The sequence below is a fragment of the Zalophus californianus genome, chromosome 15 (assembly GCF_009762305.2).
Source record: "Zalophus californianus isolate mZalCal1 chromosome 15, mZalCal1.pri.v2, whole genome shotgun sequence".
Lineage (NCBI taxonomy): Eukaryota > Metazoa > Chordata > Mammalia > Carnivora > Otariidae > Zalophus > Zalophus californianus.
The window spans coordinates 27714242-27733786 of record NC_045609.1 but is presented as its reverse complement, the minus strand read 5'-3'; the positions used below and the strand labels follow the sequence as shown (position 1 = coordinate 27733786).

Sequence of the window (19545 nt, the reverse complement as noted above, 5' to 3'; positions counted from 1 at the left end):
TGTATCATAAAGCACTCAGTCAACTCTGATCCTTGATTTTCTCATGTGAAAAATGGCAACATTCTCACCAGTCATTGCATTTTATGCTATATAATTTGTGAGGAACCAAGCACATTTTTGATACATAATATTGATTCCTAAATATTAAGAAAATATGAACCACAATAATCAATGTTTTTTCAACAAATGAAATGAAGGGTTGAGGCATTTATAGAAGTTATGCATATGTTTTATTGCACTTTCTGCTATTATTAATTCCTTCTTAGTTATTTAGCATAAAGAAATGATGACTTAGTGTTATGTGAACTTTCAAAGCCAAATTCCTCTACCATTAGTAACTTGCAAAGATAATTTAATTAGAAATATTTTAATCTGAGTTTTACAAATGATAGAAAACATAATTTGGTGACATAATTTTAAGTCATTACCTCTAATAAGTCTGAATTCTTTTCTGACCTATTTATTCCTATAATTATGTACTCTCACCTACTTTCAAATGCACATAATTTCAGCAAGGTTTAAGAAGGAATGAAACATTCTTGGGTTACTACCATGGAGAGACTCAAGGCCCAAGCGAAGCCAGCTCTTTAGAGTTGTTATCCTTATTGCCAGAAAATTAACATTCATTCACTCAGGAGCACTGAAATGCAGAAGCCTCAGGGATTTTACTTATCAAAAGGAATCAGTGCAGTACTGTGGCTCAGAGAACAAGCTCTACAGTCTCAATTGCCAGCTCCCACTTATTAGCTGTATGATCTCAGTTTCCTCATCAGTAAAATCAGGATAGCAATATTTCCTGTCTTACAGGGCTGCTGTGAGTATTACAGGAGACAATGCATATACAATGCTTAGCACAGTGCCAAGATAAGTAACCACTCAATAAATGTTAGCTATTATGCTGTATACTGTAAGTAAAGTCAATAGGGAAAGTACAGATCTCTAAAGAACTCAGAACTGGTTTAGAATTTGGCAGTATAAAATAGACAAGATATGTTAAGTTTGAAGCTTAAAATGTATTGACCCAAAGGCTACCTTTGTTTAATAAATCTATGCCCCGAAGTTCAGAACAGTTTATACCACCTGGCATTTCAATTGATTAAAGTGAATTTGTTTAAGGTACTCCCCTCCTTTTTTGATCAATATTGTATAACATCATGGTATATTATGTGTAAAGCTCACTTTCTTGAAACTTAGATAGATTACGGATTCAAGGCAGGTTTGCCCATTTGTTGTTCCTTCTAAATTACCATTAACTGGCTACTTAATTATACTCACTTTGTATTTTCCTGAAAACATTAAAAAAAAAAATCACTTCTAGTCTGATCCAAGCAACCATATGTCCATAGTATGAGTAAAGCACACCCACAGCTGATGTTGAAGCTAATGAAATGAGAAATGTATTACATATCAGCTTTGAATAGTTCATTTATGCTGTTAGAGTGAAAAAGTAGTAGTTTCCATCTGTACTTCAGAAATTAAACATTCGTTTCTGAAAGATTTTATTTTAATTGGAGCTAATATTAGTTTATTAGCAAAAGGCCTCTAGAGGAGTTAAAATGTAATCACGTAGCAATAATGAAAAGGCTATGTTGTATTTTTTTGAAATACCCTAAATCTTTCTCACATTATCTCGCATGGTAGTGAAAACCAGACATATACATGATTTTATGTTTGTCTTTTTTAGCCAAGATCTACACAAGAAGATGATGGTAGTAGTTTCACAATTGTAGAGATAGTAGTAACAGATCGAAGGTTTTGATAGGGACTATTCAAGTATTATTGTGGCACATTTGTTTGATAGATCGGAAAAACTCTCTTTAGTGGATCTTTAGACCAGATGAATTTGAGGTGTTATGAAAGATTCAGATAGAATTTTTCAGTGGGCAGTTGGATACAGAGTTCTAGGATTCAGGAAAAAGATATAGATTAGAGATGTACTTTGGGATTCACATCCATATAAATGGGAACTGTGGTTTGGGACTTTTTTCCTAGGCGAGGTGGTGTGAGTTAGCTTTTTCATTGCCTTTGATATCCCATTCACTGAATGTGAGAGAGTGGTGTGATGGAATCTTACTATAGAATATTATTTTACAGGGGTTCCTGTGTGGCACAGTTGGTTAAGCTACTGACTTGATTTCAGCCCAGGTTATGTCTCAGAGTCATGAGATCGAGCCCATACACCACGGCCTGCTGAAGTTTCTCTCCCCTTCTCCTTTCACCCCTGCCCCCCACCCCACTCTATCTTTCTCTGAAACATAAATCTTTAAAAAGAAAGAATATTATTATCCAAAAGAAGTTTCCATGATGATAGAAATGTTCTACATCTCCACTCTCAAAGCAGTAGTCACATGGGGCAGAGGCTTCCTCAATATAATATAGTATAGTAGTTAAGAGTGTAGATTCTACATACTGGAAGTATGAGTTGGAATCTCCATCCTGCTATATATTAGCAGAATTACCCAGGACAAGATTCCTGACTTTTCTTTGTCTTCACCATTCAACTAAATTTTAAACTCAGGTTAATAAAGGGGTTGTTTTAGGATTTAAATCACAGCTGACAATTAGAAAATTGCCTTGAATCTAATGAAGAGTTAATGAATGTTACTATCATTAACCTTAAAAGTAAACTTAGAGAAATTTTTGAGAGTATCTTGAAATCTTAAAAAAAAAGGCGATCTATGGATTGACCTTATTGATAGATTCATCCCTAGACTCATTCAATGTTGTGTTATTTTAGAAACATTTTGCATGTAAGATTGCCTATTTCTTTATATTTTGTGTTTTTTAAAAATTTTTTTCCAGCTTTAGAGATAATTGACAAATAAAAATTATATATATTTAAGATGTACAACACAATTTTTGATATACATTGTGTAGAGATTACCAAAATCAAGATAAATAACATGTTCATCACCTCACATGGTTACCTTTTTCTTTTCTTTTTGGTAGTGAGAACACATAAGATCTACTCTCAGCAAATTTCAACTACTCTACAAGGTAGTAGTATTAACCATAGTTATTATACTGTACCCTGGAACTCCAGAACTTATTCATCCTGTGTAACTGAAATTTGTATCCTTTGGCCGACATTTCCTCATTTTCCCTACCTCCCAGCCATTAGCAACCACCATTCTATTCTTCGCTTCTATGACAATTTAAATTCTACATAGGAGTATGATCATGCTGTATTTATATGCATACTATTTTCTATAGTGGCTATCTCAATTGGCATTTTTCTAACAATGTAAAAGAGTTTCCTTTTTTCTTCATCCTCACCAACACTTGTTATTTTCTGTCTTTTTGATATTAACCACAGTAACAAGTATGAGGTATAGATTTGTATTTTCCTGATATTTAATGATGTTGAGCACCTTTTCATATACATATTGGCTATCTGTATGTTTTCCCTGAAAAAATGTTATTCAACTCCTCTGTTCATTTTTTTAAATTGGGTTATTATTGTTTTTTTTTTGCAATTGGGTTGTACAAATTTTTTATATATTTTGGATATTAACCCTTTATCAGATGTATGGTTTGCAAATATTTTCTCCCATTCCATAGGTTCTCTCCACCTTGCTGATTTTTCCTTTTTATGTATTTTTTTTTTTAGTTTAATTCAATCCCACTTGTCTATTTCACTTTTCTTACCCATGTTTTAGTGTCATATCCAAAAAACCATTGCCAAGACCAACATCAGGGAGTTGTTTCCCTGTTTTCTTCTAGTAATTTTATGGTTTCAAATCTTACAAGTTTTTAATTCATGTTGAATTTGTATATGGTGTGAGATAAGGGTCTAATTCCATCTTTTTGCTTTTGGACATCCAGTTATCCCAGCACCATTTATTGAAGAGAGTATCCATGCCTCATTGTGTGTTTTTGGCACCTTTGTCAAAAATCAATTAACCGGAGGTGCATAGATTTATGGCTCTCTGTTCCATTCCTTTGGTCTATATGTTTGTTTTTATGCCAGTATCCTGTTTTATTATTATTATTATTATTATTATTATTATTACTGAGGTAAATCTGGTATATATTAGTTTCAGGTATACAACCTAATAATTTAATATTTGTATACACTAAAAAGTCTAGTTACCCTTCATCATCATACAATTGACCATAACCCTTTTCACCCACCCATCAATCATCTTCCCTTCTGATAACCACCAATTTGTCCTCTGTATCTATGAGTTTTGTTTTGATTTGTTCATTCATGTGTTTTGTTTTTATAGATTCCACATGTAAGTGAAATCATAAAATATTTGTCTATCTCTAACTCATTTCACTTAGCATAATACTCTCCAGGCCCATCTATGTTGTTGGGAATGACAAAATTTCATTCTTTTTTTATGTCTGAGTAATATTCCATTGTATATATACACCACATTTTCTTTATCTAGCATATATCAGTGGACAATTAAGTTGCTTTCATATCTTAGCTACTGTATATAATACTGTAATGAACATAAGGGTGCATATATCTTTTCAAATTAGTGTTCTCATTTTCTTTGGATAAATACTCTGCCCATTTTTAAATAAGATTTTTTTTTTGTTTTGGTTTTGAGTTGTATGAGTTTTTCATATAGTTTGGATATTAACCCCTTATCAGGAATATCATTTGCAAATATTTTCTCTAATTTAGTAGGTTTCCTTTCCATTTTATTGATTTCCTTTGCTGTGCAGAAGCTTTGTAGTTTTATGTAGTCCTACTTGTTTATTTTTTCTTTTGTTGGCTTTGCTTTTGGAGTCAGATTCAAAAATTCAATGCCAGGACTACTACAAGGAGATTATTCTCTATGTTTTCTTTTTTCTCTTTTGGTAAATATTAAACATTTAATATGTAAATATTAGACAACACACGACTGCACAGGCACTGGGCCAAATAAGAAAGCAAACGGCAAATCAAAATATTACTCAAAACAAAAGAAAAAGAAAACACAAAATTCTAAAACCTATGGGATGCAGTAAAGTGGATATTAGAGTGAAATTTATGCCATAAATGTTTAAGAAAAAAAGTTCAAATAAATAACATTATACCACAAGGAACTAGAAAAAGAAGAAACTTGGCTGAAATATAGTAGAGGAAGGAAATGACAAGGAAAAGTCAGAAACAAATAAAATAGAGACCAGGATAAAGAATAACATAACATTAAGAGTAATGACCAGTTTTGGGGGGTGGAGCAAGATGGCAGAGGAGTAGGAGACCTGGATTTCATCTGGTCCCAGGAATTGAGCTGGATAGGGATCAAACCATTCTGAACACCTACGAACTCAACAGGAGATCGAAGAAAAGAATAGCAAAAACTCTCTGAACAGAAAAGCGACCACTTTCTGGAAGGTAGGACGTGCGGAGAAGTGAATCCGAGGCGATATTTGGGAGGATAGATGGCGGGGGAGGAGGCCTCTGTCGGCCGCTTCTGGCAAGTGATAGAGCCGCGGAGCCCAAAATCGGAACTTTCAGAAGTCGGCTCCTGAGGGACGACGCTCCAGTGGCTAAGCTGGGGTAGAACCCTCACGGGACAGTGTGGTCTCAGGACCCTGGGGGTCACAGAAAGACCGGGAGTGCCTGAGTGCGGCAGAGCTCCCAGGTATCAGAGCAGGGAAGCCGGCTGCAGAGACGGAGCCGAGGCGCGGGCTCTCAGCTTGGGGTGGCCATAAACTGTGATTCACGGCCCAGTCGGGCCACTGCTCCTCCAGCAGGGACCCAACAAGTGGCAGAATTGGGGAGACTCCCCTTCCTCCCCCGGGAGGAGTGGCGCGGGAGTGCACCACAGGGATCTGCTGGGTTTAGAGACTCCACACGGGATCTTGTGCCAGAGATAGAAACGCTCGGTCACAGGCCGGGTGAGTACGGAGTGCGGCCAGAGACTGGGGAGACAGGAGTGATTGACTGATTTTCTCTGGGGGCGCACTGAGGAGCAGGACACAGAGTTCTCAGCTCCTCTGGGGCGGAGATTGGGAGGCCGCCATTTTCACTCTCGTCCTCCAAAGCTGCATGGAAAGCTTGCAGGGAACAAAAGCTCCCGAGAGCAAACCTGGGCGGATTACTAAGCCCGAACCAGCATGGGCGAGGCAGTTCTGCCTCCAGCAAAGACTTTTGGGAACCACAGCAACAGGCCCTCCCCCAGAAGATCAGCAAGAACATCCAGCCAAGACCAAGTTTAGCAGTCAATGAGAACAGCAGAACTCCAGTGCTAGGGGAATACTGCACATAGAATTCATGGCTTTTTTCCCATGATTCTTTAGTCTTTCAAAGTTACTTTATTTAATTATCTTTTTTTTTAATTTTTCCCTTTTCAACCAACATCTTATCAATACCTTTTTTAAAAAAACATTTTTTATTTTTCATTTTTAGAGTCATATTCTATCCCTTCATAGTAGTTACCCTTATCTTTGGCATATATATATAAGTTGTTTTCTCTTTAAAATTTTGAAATACAGTTTCTTATAACAGATCAAAATATACCCTAAATCACTAGTGTATGGCTTTGTTCTAGTATCCTGCCTGATCACATTCTCTCCCTTTTTTTTCCTTTTATTAAAAAATCCTCTTATTTCTTTTTTCAACGAACTTCTTATCATTTCCTTCTATAAAATCTTTTATAATTTTCATCTTTACAGTCATTTTCCATCCCTTCATCATATTAACCCTTATTTTTGTACATATATAAGTTTCCCTTTCTTTAAAATCTTGAGAGACACTTTCTTCTAACAGACCAAAATAGGCCCAAAATCTAGTGTGTGACACTGATCTATGCACTAGCCTGATCATATTTGATCATATTCTGTTTTTGTTTTGTTTGTTTTTATCTTTATCTTTTTCTTTTTTTCTTTCTTTCCCTTTCTTTTCCCCCAGTTTCAGGTTTTTTCTGATTTCTTTAGAGTATATTTTCTGGGGACATTGTTACCCTGTTAACATTTTGTTCTCTCATTCATCTATTCTCCTCAGGACAAAATGAAAAGATGGAAAAAATCACCTCAACAAAAAGAACAAGAGGCAGTAATGACTGCCAAGGACCTAATCAATACGGACATTAGTATGATGTCAGAACTAGAGTTCAGAATGATGATTTTAAAGATACTAGCTGGGCTTGAAAAAAGCATAGAAATTATTAGAGAAACCCTGTCTGGAGAAATAAAAGAACTAAAATCTAACCAAGTCGAAATCAAAAGGACTATTTATGAGGTGCAACAAAAATGGAGGCTCTAACTGTTAGGATAAATGAGGCAGAAGAGAGAATTAGTGATATAGAAGATCAAATGATGGAAAATAAAGAAGCTGAGAAAAATAGGGATAAACAACCACTGGATCACGAGGGCAGATTTCGAGAGATAAGTGATAGCATAAGACAAAACAACAAGAGAAAAATTGGGATTCCAGAAGAAGAAAGAGAGAGGGGCAGAAGGTATATTGGAGCAAATTATAGCAGAGAACTTTCCTAATGTGGGGAAGGAAACAAGCATCAAAATCCAGGAGGCACAGAGAACCCCTCTCAAAATAAATAAAAATAGGTCAACACCCGAACATCTAATAGTAAAACTTACGAGTCTCAGAGACAAAGAGTAAATCCTGAAAGCAGTTCGGGAGAAGAGATCTGTAACCTACAATGGTAGAAACATTAGATTGGCAACAGACCTATCCACAGAGACCTGGCAGGTCAGAAAGGACTGGCATGATATCTTCAGAGCACTAAATAAGAAAAATATGCAGCCAAGAATACTATATCCAGCTAGGCTATCATTGAAAATAGAAGGAAACATAAAAAGCTTCCAGGACAAACAAAAGCTAAAGGAATTTGCAAACACAAAACCAGCCCTCCAAGAAATATTGAAAGGGGTCCTTTAAGCAAAGAGAGAGCCTAAAGCAGCATAGACCAGAAAGGAACACAGAGAGTATACAGTAACAGTCACCTTATAGGCAATACAATGGCACTAAATTCATATCTTTCAATAGTTACCCTGAATGTAAATGGGCTAAATGCCCCAATCAAAAGACACAGGCTATCAGATTTGATTAAAAAACAAGACCCATCAATATGCTGTCTGTAAGAGACTCATTCTAGACCCAAAGACACCCACAGATTGAAAGTGAAGGGGTAGAAAACCATTTACCATGCTAATGGACTCCAAAAGAAAGTGGGGATGGCAATCCTTATATCAAACAAATTAGATTTTAAACCAAAGACTGTAATAAGAGATGAGCAAGGACACTATATCCCACTTAAAGGGTCTGTCCAACAAGAAGATCTAACAATTGTAAATATCTATGCCCCTAACATGGGAGCAGCCAATTATATAGGTCAACTGATAACAAAAGGAAAGAAACACATCAACAACAACACAATAATAGTGGGGGACATTAACACCCACCTCACTGAAATGGACAGAATATCTAAGCAAAAGATCAACAAGGAAATAAAGACTTTAAAGACACAGTGGACCAAATGGACTTCACAGACATATTCAGAACATTCCATCCCAAAGCAACAGAATACAAATTCTTCTCTAGTGCCCAGGGAACATTCTCCAGAATAGATCACATCTTAGGTCACAAATCAGGTCTCAACCAGTACCAAAAGATTGAGATCATTCCCTGCATATTTGTGGACTACAGTCCTTTGAAACTAGAACTCAATCACAAGAGAAAAGTCAGAAAGAACTCAAATACATGGAGGCTAAAGAGCATCCTACTAAAGAATGAATCGGTCAACCAGGAAAATAAAGAAGAATTAAAAAAATTCATGGAAACCAATGAAAATGTAAACACAACAGTTCAAAATCTTTGGGATACAGCAAAGGCAGTCCTAATATGAAAGTATATAGCAATACAAGCCTTTCTCAAGAAACAAGAAAGGTCTCAAATACACAACCTAAACCGACACCTAAAGGAGCTGGAGAAAGAACAGCAAATAAAGCCTAAACCCACCAGGAAAAGAGAAATAATAAAGATCAGAGCAGAAATCAATGAACTAGAAACCGAAAGAACAGTAGAACAGATCCACGAAACTAGGAACTGGTTCTTTGAAAGAATTAACAAGATTGATAAACTCCTGGCCAGACTTATCAAAAAGAAAAGAGAAGTGACACAAATAAACAAAATCATGAATGAAAGAGGAGAGATCACAACCAACAGCAAAGATATACAAACAATTATAAGAACATATTATGAGCAACTCTACGCCAGCAAATTAGATAATCTGGAAGAAATGGATGCATTCCTAGAGATATATCAACTACCAAAATTGAACCAGGAAGAAATAGAAAACCTGAACAGAATTATAACCATTAAGAAAATTGAAGCAGTCATCAAAAATCTCACAAAAAACAAAACCCAGGGCCAGATGGCTTCCCAGGGGAATTCTACCAAAAATTTAAAGAAGAATTAATACCTATTCTTCTGAAACTGTTCCAAAAAATAGAAATTGAAGGAAAACTTCCAAATTCGTTTTATGAGGCCACCATTACCTTGATCCCCAAACCAGACAAAGACCCCATCTAAGAGGAGGATTACAGACCAATATCCCTGATAAACCTGGATGCACAAATTCTCACCAAAACACTAGCCAATAGGATACAACAGTACATTAAAAGGAGTATTCACCACGACCAAGTGGGATTTATCCCTGGGCTGCAAGGTTGGTTGAACATCCACAAATCAATCAATGTGATACAGTACATTAATTAAAGAGAGAACAAGAACCATATGATCCTCTCCATGGATGCAGAAAAAGCATTTGACAGAGTACATCATCGTTTCTTGATCAAAACTCTTCAGAGTATAGGGATAGATGGTACATACCTCAATATCATAAAAGCCATCTATGAAAAACCCACAGTGAATATCATTCTCAATGGGGAAAAACTGAGAGCTTTCCCCCTAAGGTCGGCAACATGGCAGGGATGTCCACTATCACCACTGCTATTCAACAAATATTAGAAGTCCTAGCCACCGCAATCAGACAACAAAAAGAAATCAAATGCATCCAAATCGACAAAGAAGAAGTCAAACTCTCACTCTTTGCAAATGATATGATACTTTATGTGGAAAACCCAAAAGATTCCACCCCAAAACTGCTAGAATTCATACAGGAATTCAGTAAAGTGACAGGTTATAGAATCAATGCACAGAAATCAGTGGCATTCCTATACACCAACCACAAGACAGAAGAAAGAGAAATTAAGGAGTCGATCCCATTTACAATTGCACCCAAAACCATAAGATACCTAGGAATAAATCTAACCAAAGAGGCAAGGAACCTGTACTCAGAAAACTATAAAATACCCATGAAAGAAATGGAGGAAGGCACAAAGAAATGGAAAAACGTTCCATGCTCATGGATTGGAAGAACATATATTGTGAAGATGTCAGTGCTACCTAGAGCAATCTACACATTCAATGCAATCCCCATCAAAATACCATCCAGTTTTTCAAAGAAATGGAACAAATAATCCTAAAATTTGTATGGAACCAGAAAAGACCCTGAATAGTCAGAGGAATGTTGAGAAAGAAAAGCAAATCTGGCAGCATCACAATTCTGGACTTCCAGCTCTATTACAAAGCTGTCATCATCAAGACAGTATGGTACTGGCACAAAAACAGACAGATAGATCAATGGAACAGAATAGAGAGGCCAGAAAGGGACCTTCAACTCTATGGTCAACTAATCTTCGACAAAGCAGGAAAGAATGTCCAATGGAAAAAAGACAGTCTCTTCAACAAATGGTGTTGGGAAAATTGGACAGTCACATGCAGAAGAATGAAACTTGACCATTTCCTTACACGACACACAAAAATAGCCTCAAAATGGTTGAAAGACCTCAATGAAAGACAGGAGTCCATCAAAATCCTGAAGGAGAACTCGGGCAGCAATCTCTTTGAACTTAGCTGCAGCAATGTCTTCTTAGAAACATCGCCAAAGGCAAGGGAAGCAAGGGCAAAAAGGAACTATTGGGACTTCATCAAGATAAAAAGCTTTTGCACAGCAAAAGAAATAGTCAACAAAACCAAAAGAAAACAGAAAGAATGGGAGAAGATATTTGCAAATGACATATTAGATAAAGGGCTAGTATCCAAAATCTATAAAGAAGTCCTTAAACTCAATACCCAAAGAACAAATGACCCAATCAAGAAATGGGCAGAAGACATCAACAGACATTTTTCCAAAGAAGACATCCAAATGGCCAACAGACACATGAAAATGTACTCCACATTGCCCTGCCTCAGGGAATTCCAAATCAAAACCTCAATGAAATATCACCTCACACCAGTCAGAATGGCTAAAATTAACAAGTCAGGAAGTGACAGATGTTGGCAAGGATGTGGAGAAAGGGAACCCTCCTCCACTGTTGGTAGGAATGCAAGCTCATGCAGCCACTCTGGAAAACAGTAGAGAGGTTCTTCAAAAAGTTGAAAATAGAGCTACCCTACGATCCAGCAATTGCACTACTGGTTATTCACCCCAAAGATAAATATGTAGGGATCCGCAGGGGTACATGCACCCCGATGTTTATAGCGGAAATGTCCACAATAGACAAACCGGGAAAGGACCAAGATGTCCATCGACAGAAGAATGGATAAAGAAGATGTATATATATATATATATATATATATATATATATATATATATATATATATATATACACACACACATACACATACACATACATACAATGGAATATTATGCAGCCATCAAAAGGAATGTAATTTTGCCATTTGCAACGACGTGGATGGAACTGGAGGCATTATGCTGACTGAAATAAGTGAATCAGAGAAAGACATATATCATATGACCTCATCGATATAAGGAATTCTTAATTTCAGGAAACAAACTGAGGGTTGCTGGAGTTGGGGGGGGTGGGAGGCATGAGGCAGCTGGGTGATTGACATTGGGGAGGGTATGTGCTATGGTGAGTGCTAAGAAGTGTGCAAGACTGTTGATCACAGATCTGTACCTCTGAAACAAAAAATACATTATATGTTAAAAAAAAATGATGAAGAAGTTAGCAGGAGGGGAAGAATGAAGGGGGGAATTGGAGGGGGAGATGAACCATGAGAGATGATGGACTCTGAAAAACTAACTGAGGGTTCTAGAGGGGAGGGGGCTGGGAGGATGGGTTAGCCTGGTGATGGGTATTAAAGAGGGCACGTTCTGCATGGAGCACTGGGTGTTATATGCAAATAATGAATCATGGAACACTACATCAAAAACTAATGATGTAATATATGGTGATTAACAGAACATAATTAAAAAAAAAAGTGTAATGACCAGTTTTTCCAAAAATATAAACAAAATTAGCAATGCTTTAACTACATTATCTAAGAAACAAAAAAAAAAAAGAAAGAGGGAAGACTCAGAAACCAAAATGAGAGATGGAAGAGAAAACAATAGAATAGATAACCACAGAAATACATAGTGTGATAACAATTACTATAAATAATTATATATTAACAAATCAGATAACTTAGAAAATAAAAAAAACAGATAATTCCTAAAAATGCACATTACCAAGATTGAATCCTGAATCCTGAATCCAAGAAATAGGAAGTCTTTTAGACCAATAACAAGAATAAAAGTTGAATTAAGAATCAGAAATTTCCCAGCACAGAAAGGCCCAAAAACTACATGATTTCATTGGTGAATTCTACCAAACATATGAATAATTAATGACTGTCTTTATCAAAACCTTTCAATAGTGGAATAGAGGGAACATATTCAACGTCATTCCATGAGGTCATGTTACCTGGTTACCAAAGCAGTATAAAAACAATACAAGAACAAAAAGTTTTAGTTATTCCGTTATAAGTATTGCTACTCTGATTTTTTTTTGACATCCATTTGCATGATAAATATTTCTCCACCCCCTCACTTTCAATCTGCAGGTTTCTTTAGATCAAAAATGGGTCTCTTATAAGCAGCATATAGATGAGTCTTGCTTTTGTTTTTGTTTAAAGAGGTAGAAATTTATTGAACACATGGCAAGGGAGTGGCAGGCAGGACCACAGAGGAGAGGCTATCTGCTGTGTCTTGTTTTTTTTAATCCATTCTGACACCTGATGTCTTTTGATTGGAACATTTTGTCCATTTACATACAAAGTAATTATTGATAGATATGTGCTTATCCCATATATCTACTTGTTTTGTCATAGTTTCTGGAGATTTTCTCTGTTCCTTTCTTGTCTTTGTCAATTTGGTCTCTTTGCACTCAAAGAATCCCTTTAATATTTCTTGCAGAGCTGGTTTGGTGGTCGCAAACTCCTTCAGTTTTTGTGTGTCTGGGAAACTCTTGATCTTCTATTCTGAACTATAGCCTTGCTGGATAGAGTATTCTTGGCTATAGATTTTTCCCCTTCAACACTTTGAATATATCATGCCACTCTCTTCGGGCTTGCCAAGTTTCTGTTGAGAAACCTCCAGCTAGCCTTATGGGTCTTTCCTTGTAAATTAAGGACTTCTTTTGTCTTGATACTTTTAAGATTTTTTTTTTCTTTATCACTATATTTTGCAAATTTAAATCACAATATGTCTTGGTATTAGTCTGCTTTTGTTGATTTTGATGGGAGTTCTCTATGCCTCCTGGATTTGGATGTCTCTTTCCTTCCCCAGATTAGGGAGCTATAATTTCAGCTACAATTTCCTCAAATAAACCTTCTACCCCCTTTATTTTCTCTTCTTGTGGGACTCCTATAATATGAATGTTATTATGTTTAATAGAGTCACTGATTTCCCTAAGTCTATTCTCATGTTGCATAATTCTTCTTTCCGTCTTTTGTTCAGCTTCATTATTTTTCATGATTTTATTTTCTGTGTCACTAATTCATTCCTCTGCTTTCTCCAGCCTGCTGTTCATTGCATCAAGCCTTTTTCCAATCTTGTTTATTGCATTCTTCTTTTCTGATTCTTTTTTTTAACTTTTTTATCTCTCTTGTAAGAGTCTCACTGATATCTTCTATTGTTTTCTCAAGCCCAGTGAATATCCTTAAGATTGTTGCTTTCAATTCTCCATCAGGCATGTTACTTGTATTTGTTTCACTTAGATCTCTGGCCTTATCATGTTCTTTCATTTGGGATAAATTCCTCCATCTTGGCATTTTGTCTAAGTCTCTGCCTTCTTCTTTGTGTTAGAAAAGCCAGTTATATCTCCTACCAGTAATGGCCTTCTGAAGAAGTGGTCCTGTAGTGCCCAGGGCCTGGAGTTTCAGGGAGTGTCTTGGTGTGTGCTGGGTGAGCTCTGCTGTTGTATTTTGTTTACTCTATGCTCCAGGCCCTGGGCAGTAGGCTCTCCTTGCCTACTGTGGGCAGTGTTTGGTCTCTGGCCTAGATGTAGTGAGTTTTAACTAGGTGTGCTCTAGTCTGCTTGTGAGATGAGGCCTGACACCAACTCCATCAGAACTGAGACCCTGCAGAATTCTCTGGTTGGGACACATGGTATGGGCAGGGACTTGTGCTGGTCTTCTGAGAGAGGGGCCCACCGCCCTGGGACTGAGGTAAACTTGACTGAGAAGAGCAGTCCCACCAGAGGACAGGGGAGTGGGGCTTGGTATAAGTAAGTTAGGCAGCCAGTGCTGCTCTGCCTCCTGCTGGTAATTCTGTGTTTATGCTGAGAGATGGGGGAGGGAAATGGGCCTGGCCAGCTATCCTGTTCCCAGAGAGGCATCTCTGTGAATGCTCCCACTCCCAGACACTCTGAGTGAATAACCTACCCACTCTGTGCTCCAAGCATTCTTCAGATCACTGTTTCGTCACTGTCTGCCTTGGGGTTGTTTGCCTGCCTTCTCTCCGGGAGCAGGGCAGTGCTCTCTAGACTCTATCCCAGCCAAGCCTGCTGACCTTTAAAACTCCAGGCTTTAAGCCCTGTTGGCTGCAAGAACTTAAGAAATTCAGCCCTTCTCATTTTCCAAGCCAAGCCAATGGCTTTGGGAAAACATTCTCCTTGTGTGTTTCCCTCTGTTCCTCTCTCTTTCAGCCTTCTCCACAGGACCAGGGCTCCCTCGCCTCCACAGCAGCCACAGTCTGTTTGTCCCCTGAATCATATCCTTGTAATTCTACCTTCTTCAATGTGGCCTCCTCTCACCCTTTAGTTGTGGAATGTGTTCCGTCAGTCTTCAGACCAATTTCTGGGTTATTTAGGATGATTTGATAGTTATCTAGTTGTATTTATGGGACAAGATGAGCCTAGGGTCCTCCTACTCCACCTCCATCTTAGGGAATTCTGATGACTTCTTCTGTTCTGCCTATGTTTTCTTTAGGAGTTTTATGGTTTTCTTACATTCAAGTCTTGAATCCATTTTGAATAAACTTTGTGTATGGTGTAAGAGAGTGGTCTGGTTCCATTCTTTTGCATGTAGCTGTCCAGTTTTGCCAGCACCATTTATTAAAAAGATTGTCATTTTCCCATTTTGTATTATTGGCTTCTTTGTTGTAAATTAATTGAACATATATGTGTGAGTTTATTTCTGGGCTCTCTATTCTGTTCCATTGGTCTATGTGTCTGTTTTTATGCCAATACCATACTCTTTTCATGATTAACTGTGTAGTACAGTTTGAAGTCATGAAGTGTGATACCCTACACTTTGTTCTTTTTTCTCAAGATCATTTGGCCACTCATGGTCTTTTGTGGTTCCAAATTTTGGAATTCTTTGTTCTAGTTCATGAAAAATGCCACTGAAATTTTGATAGGAATTTCATTGTATTTATAGATTACTTTGGGAAGTATGGACATTTTAACAGTATTAATTCTTATAATTCATGAGTTTGGATTATCTTTCCATTTATTTGTGTCATCTTAAATTTCTTTCATCAGTGCCTTGTAGTTGTCAGCATACAAGTCTTTCATGTCCTTGATTAAATTTATTCCTAGGCATTTTATTCTTTGTGGTGTAATTATAAATGGGATTGTTTTCTGAATTTTTCTTTCTGATAATTCATTATTAATATGTAGAAATGCAACAGATTTTTGTGTATTGGTTTTGTGTCCTTGAGTTTTGTATCCTACAACTTTATGGAATTCATTTATTAGTTTTAACAGTTTTTGGTGGAGACTAGGATTTTCTATGTATGGTATCATGTCATCTGCAAAGAATGACAGTTTTACTTCTTCCTTACCATCTTGGATGCCTTTTATTTCTTGTTCTTATCTGGCTAGGATTTTGAATATGTTGAGTAAAAGTGCTGAGAGTGGGCATCCATGTCTTATTATGATCTTCAGCTTTTCATCATTGAGTATGATGTTTGCTGTGGGGTTTTCATACATGGCCTTTATTATGTTGATGCATGTCCTGTCTATACCCATTTTGTGGAGAGTTTTATGATAAATAAATGTTGAATTTTATCAAATTCTTTTTGTGTATCAGTGGAGATGATTGTGATTTTTATTAATGTAATTTATCTGCTAGATTTTGGATTTTTATATTTTTATTTCATAATCTCAGTGTATTGTTTTAAATTTGCCCTTTGATTTCTTCATTAATTCATTGGTTGTTCTGTGGCATGTTGTTTAATATCCACATATTTATGATTTTCCCAGTTTTCCTCCTGTAATTGACTTCTAGTTTCATATCATGGTGTCAAAAAAGATGATTAATATGATTTCATTCTTCTTAATTTTATTGAAACTTGTTTTGTAGCCTATCATGTGATCCATCCTAAAGAATGTTCCATGTGCACACCAGAAGAATGTATATGTTCTGCTATTGGATAGAATGTTCTGTATACATCTATGATAAGGTCCACCTGGTCTAATGTGTTGCTTAAAGCTGTTTTTTTTTTTTTTAAGATTTTATTTATTTATTTGAGAGAGAAAGAATGAGAGAGAGAGAGAGAGAGAGCATGAGAGAGGGGAGGGTCAGAGGGAGAAGCAGACTCCCCGCTGAGCAGGGCGCCTGATGCGGAACTCGATCCCAGGACTCCAGGATCATGACCTGAGCTGAAGGCAGTCGCTTAACCAACTGAGCCACCCAGGTGCCCCTAAAGCTGTTTTTTTTTTTTTTTTTAATTGATTTTTTTGTCTGGATGGCTTATCCATTGATGTAAGTAGGGCCATTAAAGTCCCTTACATTAATGTATTGCTGTCAATGTCTCCCTTGAAGTTTGTTAATTTTTGCTTTATATATTTAGGTGTTCCTATGATGGTGCATAAATATTTATAAATATTATATCCTCTTGTTGGATTGACTTCTTTGTCTTTATGTAACATCCTTTTTTTTTTTTGTCTTCTGTTACAGTCTTTGTTTTGAAGTCTATTTTGTCTGATACCAGTATAGCTATACCAGCTTTCTTTTTGTTTCCATTTGCATCGAATACCTTTTTCCATCTCTTAACTTTTACTCTGTTTATCCTTCAGTTTGTATTTAGTGTCTTGTAGGTAATATAAAGATGTATTGTTTTTTTCATCCATTTAGCCACTATTTGATTGGAGAATTTACTTCATTAACATTTAATTATTGATAAGTATGTACTTATTGCCATGTGGTTAATTGTTTTGTGGCTGTTTCTGTAGTTCCTCTCCATTCCTTTCTTCTCTTGCTCTCTTCCCTTGTGGTTTGGTGACTTTCTTTCATGTTTTGTTTACATTCCTTAATCTTTATCTTTAATGTAGCTAATACAGGTTTCTACTCTGAGGTTACCATAAGGTTCACATATTTTAAATTGATAGAAACTTAAAGTTGAATGCATTTTAAACCTCTGCATTTTTACCCCCCTGACCAACAAATTATGTTTTTGATGTCCTATTTTACATTTTTTAAATTTTGTAATCCCTTAACTAATTACTGTATAGTTAAATTTACTACTTTTGTCTTTTAACCTTCACACTAACTTTATAAGTGGTTGACTTACTACCTTTACTATATATTCACCTTCACCAGTGAGATTTTTACTTTCATATGTTTTCTTGTTGTTAGTTAATGACCTTTCTTTCCTGCTTCAAGAAGTACTTTTAACATTATAATGCTGGTTTGATGTTGATGAATCCTTTAGCTTTTGCCAACCTGGAAAACTCTGTATCTATCCATCAATTCTGAGTGATAACCTTGCTGGGTAGAATATTCTTGGTGGGAAGTTTTTCCCTTTCAGCACTTTGAATGTATAATTCTATTTCCTTCTGGCCTGCAATGTTTCTGCTGAAAAACCAGTTGATAGTCATATGGGGAATTCCCTTGTATATAACAAGTTGTTTTTCTCTTGCCGCTTTTAAGATTCTTCCTTAATCTTTAACTTCTGACATTTTACCTATAATGTATCTTGGTATTGATATTTTTGGATTTATCTTCTTTGGAATTCTTATTGTTTCCTGGACCTGGATATCTCTTTCCTTCCCCAAGATTGGTAAGTTTTCAGACACTATTTCTTCAAATTCATTTTCTGCCCCTTTCTCTCTCTCTCTTTTCCTTCTGGGACCTCTGTAATGCAAATATTTTTCTGTTTGATGTTGTCTCACAGGTCTCTTAAGCTATTTTCACTTATTTTATTTTATTTATTGATGTATTTTGCTGCAGTCTTTAGGTGAGCTCTACTGACCCATCTTTCAGATTACTGATCTATTCTTGTCCTTCCTCAAGTCTACTGCTGAAATCTTCTAGTATAGTCTTTCAGTACAATTACTGTATTTTTCAGCTCTGTGATCTCTGTTTGGTACATTCTTATATTTTCTATGTCTTTGTTGAAGTTTTCACCATGTTCATTCATTCTTCTTTATCTTTATGAATTCGGTAAGCATCTCTGACCATTACTTTGAACTCTTTATCAGGTAGATTACTTATCTCTGTTTCATTAAGGTCTTTTTCTGAGGTTTTGTTTTGTTTTTTTGTTTGAAACATATTCCTCTATTTCCCCATTTTGCTGCACCTTTGTGTTTGTTTCTATGTATTATATGAAACAGTGACTTCTCTCAGTATTGAAGGAGTGGCTTTGTGTAGGAGCTCAACATTGCCCAAGCTTTGGTTGTCTCTTGAACCTTTATGATTGTCTAAGCAACCTGACTTTGTTGTTGTTGGTGGTGGTGGTTTTGTTTTGGCTTATTTATTCTTGGTAGGTTACAATTATTGAGGATGTGCCAACACCTGTCAGTGTACCAAAGAGAGTGATCTCAGTCAGCACCTAGTTTCAGCTGCTTGGAAGCAAAATCCTTAGGCAGCAGCTTTAATGTATGTAAACATATATAGTCCTGTGGAACCACAGTTGTATACCCAGCTGACTTGCAGGCTAGGAGATCTAGAGTAGCCCCTGGTTGATGGTTGCAATAATTGGAGTTCAGATGAGTGTATAAGCTCCCTTCTGGAGATATCTGTAAGCTTGGTGAGGCCAAAGAAGGATGTAAAGCCTATGGCTTTAGTGAGGCCAGGAAAGAGTGTGGGGACAGGGTACATCTGCAGCTTAAGCAATGCTGGAGAAGAGTGCTTGGGTGGGCACACCCTTGGCTTTAGTGAGGCTGTGTTCACCCACACCCACCGGGACTAGCAAGTTAGAGAGAGAATATAAATATGGTGTTATCAGCACCTCCATCCCAAAAGAACACCCCATCTTGTTCCTGTGCCTCTGGCAAATGTTTTAG

General features: G+C 36.7%; 1 protein-coding gene across 3 annotated transcripts in view; it reads left to right on the top strand.

Annotated features, from left to right (window-relative positions):
• Positions 1–19545, top strand: part of CTNNA3 (catenin alpha 3) — a 1953765-nt gene that overhangs the window by 1584407 nt on the left and 349813 nt on the right. The window lies entirely within an intron of this gene.